Raw genomic sequence first — 6672 nt, forward strand, 5'->3', positions numbered from 1 at the left:
GCCATTGCGAAATCAGTGGACGCGATTTCTGCTTCCTGATATATATGTTTATGTTTCCCAAGTACTATTTCACTGTTTGGAGGGTTGCATCGATCTCCCGGCCCAGATATCCCAGTAATGTAGCCACTTGTACCTCTATATTTATTTTTAGCATTTTTGAACCTCAAAAATTAACCTGGGCTCCCTTGCGATGCTCTCAAAGTGCAATCAACGATTTGTTAGAACGGGTAAAGATAATCCTATGATAAATTTGTCAATATTGTAAATGCAACCGTTAATTACATAACGGTTAACATTGTTTCAACACGACAATAAGACTTTCGGAATGAAGGAAATCGCACACGAAATTTTATATTGATGAGATGCACTAAAGACTGGTTGCAATAAATGTATTTAAAGTTTTGCATGCGACTTTGCAATGGGAGATCATTTGACTTTCGTCAACGCAAAACATGCAATAAAAAGTTTTAAATGTAGTGAAATTACATTTTTTTAGATATTTTGTTGTTGTTATGATTTAATCTTTCCTTTTAATTTCACACAAATCAGTTGGTTTCCCTTTAAATTAGTTTGGAGACAATTTCGATCGTATTTGAAAGCAAAAACCAATATTTAAAAAACCCCTGTTGTTTTAACGAGAACGACGATTCCACACTATTGCTGTTTACGAGTACAACGATTATCAATGTGCTTTTTCATAAGGAATCAGTTATCAATTGAACTGAAATGGCGTGACTTGTCCATAACGCATTTTTATAATTACTGAATCTATGTTTGCTTCGATAATTTTTCAGCCTTTCAGACTTTTGTAACATCCCCGGAATATCTTCAATATTTTTTTACGGCGTGGGAAGAAGGGGTCTTCAAGAAGCTATATTGATACTTTTTGTAGTTTTTTGACTGATCAAATTTGTGGCCATCTATTGCTGATTCTAAAGTGATTAAAGATTGCAATTAGTTTTTAAAGAAGGTATCTTTAATTTTGAACTATACTTTGATGATATAATTACAGAAAAACAACAATAATACCAAAAATGTTTCTAAAAGATTAAAAGGTAATAATTTTAAACGCAATAATTAAAAACAACCGCATTCTCCTGGCCCGCGGCACTCGATCATTTACTAAAGTTGGCCCAATGCCTCAAAAGATTGCCGACCGCTGGTCTAGGAGGTTTCCTTCACTGAGAATTTGATGTTTGAAATTTTAAACAAGTTAAAAACTAAAAAGAGTGTTAATTTGAAGATTACAGATTTAGTGGCTATCCGGAATTTGAATCAAAACGTCCGTAATTTGAAACATCAGCTTGAAACTGTCTGGAATATGAATCAAATTTTTGTTACAATTCAATGAATTTTTGCAATGTTTCTTGTAAATTTATAAGAAATCTTAATTTTTTTTCTCAAATATAGTAGGTTTTCTTTAGTAAACGGCGGTATACAGACGTCTGAGCCAGTGGCGGATTTAACGCTACGCGGACTGAGCGGCCGCGGGGGGCCCCGTAAATGTAGGGCCCCGTACATGGTAATTCCAGCATATAGAACAGTGTGTACAGTAGTCTCAACAAGAACTTCTGTGTTAGATAGGGGCCCCACGGATGAAGGGACTCATAAACTATAAAGGTCCAGTAGAGGGATCCTGAGCACCCTCCCCCTCCCCCATAAGTAAACCATTGAAGTGTGGTTGCTTCAAAACCTAATGCAACAACATACAATATGCAACCCCCCCCCCCCTTGCTTGACGCCAACAGGCCTCCACTCCTTTTAACGCTTAGGGCTCCCAACACCCTAAATCCGCCACTGGTCTGAGCGATTAAAATTGAAATAGTTTGAAAATATTAAATGCCAAAAATGTCTTAAGTGTCCGTAAATCGCAGCAGTACGGTAGAAAAAAAGATGATTTCAATTGAGATACTTTTCATTACATACCTAAATTCAAATTTCCTATTCGCAAGGGAAACGGTTCAGCAATTATTTTGGAACACTTTATACCACTGTCATCCGGATAGCTTAACCACAAATGATTGTCACCTTTATCGCAATGCTCACTTTTTTTGTTTAATTCTAGAAGAACTGGTTCACAAACATGGCCATTTTCCATTTTCTTATTACTATCACTAATCGAAAGTTTGGAAAAATTAGGGAAACTTCCTTTGTATTTACCACATAAATCATATTTATCCATTTCATACGAACTATGATAAACTTCCTCTTCAGTAACGGAAGATGACAAAAACTGTGATTTGTCGCCAAATTCCTTATCGTATACAAATTACTGAATATCTTTTAGAATAACAATTTTCTACCATCGTACTCTTTCAACTTTAGTTAAAGTACTATGGAATGTCGGATCGTTTGGTATGTTCGAACTCGTGATCAATATCCCCGTAACGTTTATATGGAAACAATTGACTTTTTTTTTCAGCTGGCTGTAGAACAAAAACTAGGAGAGATAATTTCTTTACATGTACATCATTTAAAAGGTAGTTATTTAAGCTTCCTTGGACAAATAAATCTAAGACTTTGGGAGTTGCTGTTCATCAATTTTTCGGAATTTTCGCCACGATGGACGAATACATGCCTATAGACATCCTAAGTTTTCGCGACAGAATTGTTAGAGTAGAGCTAGGGTTTCATGTCGAAATTTTGCCGAAACTCACATAATACGAACACATTAAGTTTTGGCGTCACTGTTTGCCATTGCGAAATCAGTGGACGCGATTTCTGCTTCCTGATATATATGTTTATGTTTCCCAAGTACTATTTCACTGTTTGGAGGGTTGCATCGATCTCCCGGCCCAGATATCCCAGTAATGTAGCCACTTGTACCTCTATATTTATTTTTAGCATTTTTGAACCTCAAAAATTAACCTGGGCTCCCTTGCGATGCTCTCAAAGTGCAATCAACGATTTGTTAGAACGGGTAAAGATAATCCTATGATAAATTTGTCAATATTGTAAATGCAACCGTTAATTACATAACGGTTAACATTGTTTCAACACGACAATAAGACTTTCGGAATGAAGGAAATCGCACACGAAATTTTATATTGATGAGATGCACTAAAGACTGGTTGCAATAAATGTATTTAAAGTTTTGCATGCGACTTTGCAATGGGAGATCATTTGACTTTCGTCAACGCAAAACATGCAATAAAAAGTTTTAAATGTAGTGAAATTACATTTTTTTAGATATTTTGTTGTTGTTATGATTTAATCTTTCCTTTTAATTTCACACAAATCAGTTGGTTTCCCTTTAAATTAGTTTGGAGACAATTTCGATCGTATTTGAAAGCAAAAACCAATATTTAAAAAACCCCTGTTGTTTTAACGAGAACGACGATTCCACACTATTGCTGTTTACGAGTACACCGATTATCAATGTGCTTTTTCATAAGGAATCAGTTATCAATTGAACTGAAATGGCGTGACTTGTCCATAACGCATTTTTATAATTACTGAATCTATGTTTGCTTCGATAATTTTTCAGCCTTTCAGACTTTTGTAACATCCCCGGAATATCTTCAATATTTTTTTACGGCGTGGGAAGAAGGGGTCTTCAAGAAGCTATATTGATACTTTTTGTAGTTTTTTGACTGATCAAATTTGTGGCCATCTATTGCTGATTCTAAAGTGATTAAAGATTGCAATTAGTTTTTAAAGAAGGTATCTTTAATTTTGAACTATACTTTGATGATATAATTACAGAAAAACAACAATAATACCAAAAATGTTTCTAAAAGATTAAAAGGTAATAATTTTAAACGCAATAATTAAAAACAACCGCATTCTCCTGGCCCGCGGCACTCGATCATTTACTAAAGTTGGCCCAATGCCTCAAAAGATTGCCGACCGCTGGTCTAGGAGGTTTCCTTCACTGAGAATTTGATGTTTGAAATTTTAAACAAGTTAAAAACTAAAAAGAGTGTTAATTTGAAGATTACAGATTTAGTGGCTATCCGGAATTTGAATCAAAACGTCCGTAATTTGAAACATCAGCTTGAAACTGTCTGGAATATGAATCAAATTTTTGTTACAATTCAATGAATTTTTGCAATGTTTCTTGTAAATTTATAAGAAATCTTAATTTTTTTTCTCAAATATAGTAGGTTTTCTTTAGTAAACGGCGGTATACAGACGTCTGAGCCAGTGGCGGATTTAACGCTACGCGGACTGAGCGGCCGCGGGGGGCCCCGTAAATGTAGGGGCCCCGTACATGGTAATTCCAGCATATAGAACAGTGTGTACAGTAGTCTCAACAAGAACTTCTGTGTTAGATAGGGGCCCCACGGATGAAGGGACTCATAAACTATAAAGGTCCAGTAGAGGGATCCTGAGCACCCTCCCCCTCCCCCATAAGTAAACCATTGAAGTGTGGTTGCTTCAAAACCTAATGCAACAACATACAATATGCAACCCCCCCCCCCTTGCTTGACGCCAACCGGCCTCCACTCCTTTTAACGCTTAGGGCTCCCAACACCCTAAATCCGCCACTGGTCTGAGCGATTAAAATTGAAATAGTTTGAAAATATTAAATGCCAAAAATGTCTTAAGTGTCCGTAAATCGCAGCAGTACGGTAGAAAAAAGATGATTTCAATTGAGATACTTTTCATTACATACCTAAATTCAAATTTCCTATTCGCAAGGGAAACGGTTCAGCAATTATTTTGGAACACTTTATACCACTGTCATCCGGATAGCTTAACCACAAATGATTGTCACCTTTATCGCAATGCTCACTTTTTTTGTTTAATTCTAGAAGAACTGGTTCACAAACATGGCCATTTTCCATTTTCTTATTACTATCACTAATCGAAAGTTTGGAAAAATTAGGGAAACTTCCTTTGTATTTACCACATAAATCATATTTATCCATTTCATACGAACTATGATAAACTTCCTCTTCAGTAACGGAAGATGACAAAAACTGTGATTTGTCGCCAAATTCCTTATTCCTTGCAGGTGTTGACATGCTCAATAAACGGTCGATCCCAAAAGTTAATTTTTGATGTGAAGCTTCATCCTGAATGTTCAACGGTGTTCGTATGTTACTACATTCAATAGCATTATCCCCAAAAAGCCTACCACGTTGCACCATTTCGTTGTTGATATCGCACATAGTTTGAGCTAACTAACAACTGTGCACGATGGCATCACTGCGCTGGCAATCATTTCACGCAGGTTATTTCGTCGATTGTTGGAACTTTTTTCTATGCACGATTATTACCAAATAGTGGGCGTGGCCATACAGTATCGCTTGATAATTTAGTACTCAGCCAACAAAATCAACAGGTTCTTTCGCTCTACCCAACAGACCTTTCAGAGCGAGAAAGCATGTGCTTTTGTTGCTTGAATTAGGTTGTTATGTTAGCTTGTGACTAGTGATGGGTGTACGTAATAGAGGTGTGCCAAATCGGTTCATTAAGTTCACGTGAAAAAATGAATTACCCTGACACAAGAATAAAACAGTATGGTTCATTTGATACATAAAAAAATAGAATGAACAAAATGACAACAGGTATTAACGATCATTGAAAAAAAGAACCAACAATGTATATGCAGAACCAGAACAGTTCGATTTTCATTTGTGCAATGCGTTCTAGCGTCAAACGATAGATTGTCAGCTCGCTGTGCAAAGCGACAGACGTAATCATGGCGCTCGGAGAATTTTATCATGCCTTCCTTTTCTCTCCGACGGCAAATTTGTCGTACAGCTCGTCGAGCTGCCCGTCCCTGGCTCCGCCTCATACCCCTCGCCTGAACGCGCTGTGACAGGTATCGATGTGTTGGTGCGTCGGACAGCCAATCGCTGTCAGCCGTCGACCGTGCTTTTTCCCTCCATAGCGCTATCTCTTTCTCGCGTGTGGACAATGCTCATGAGTTGCTGTGGCGCTTAAAAAAGCCGTTAACAAACATTGCGGCGATGAAGTTTAATTTTCACAAATAAAACCAAAAAAGCGCAATGAGTTCAAACGCTGCTTGTATGTAAAAATGACTAAGGAATCGCTAGCTCACGCTGGAGAGTTTGCTGTGCAACGCGCAGAACCCTAATTCGCATTAACACATTCAGCCCGGCGCTGAATTTCATGAGCTTACCGTTCCGCCGGCATCTAGAACGCAAGCTGATTGTAAAACCGGTATACTGGAAAGTTCACTGGCAGTCCCTGGGACCTGCCATCGAACTGAACGTGTTAAGCATTAAGCATAACTTTGTTACCATTAGCTTTTGATTTCGTATGGTGTAGATTACACAAATATGCTGTGCCGTCTGCGCAAGGGTATGCGCGTGCGTGTGTGTGCACAACTGTCGCCAAATGTGTTTTCTTCCGGAATGTTATGATCCATCGGTCAAAGAAAGGAAGGTGTTCATGAAAGGCGGAAAGACGAAGAATTGCGGCACCTGTCAATGGTAACTACTGACCGGGGGAGAAGGTACTGAGACACAGCTGTTGGAAGATTGAACAGTATACTTAAATTGCTAGCGGATGAGGGTGGGGGGAGGGCGGCCATAGGACCCCTACGATCATCGGTCACAGGCCCTACAATTTTAGTCGCTATGAGGGGAGGGGAGGTGCAAATGGTTCTCCAACGACCATCTTTCCGGGGGCCCTTGTCGCTAATACTCTGTCCACTTGTAGACATACGGCATACTACAGACTAGAGATCTTCGGCGA

This window comes from Anopheles merus, unplaced genomic scaffold, assembly GCF_017562075.2.
Source record: "Anopheles merus strain MAF unplaced genomic scaffold, AmerM5.1 LNR4000062, whole genome shotgun sequence".
Taxonomy (NCBI): Eukaryota; Metazoa; Arthropoda; class Insecta; order Diptera; family Culicidae; genus Anopheles; species Anopheles merus.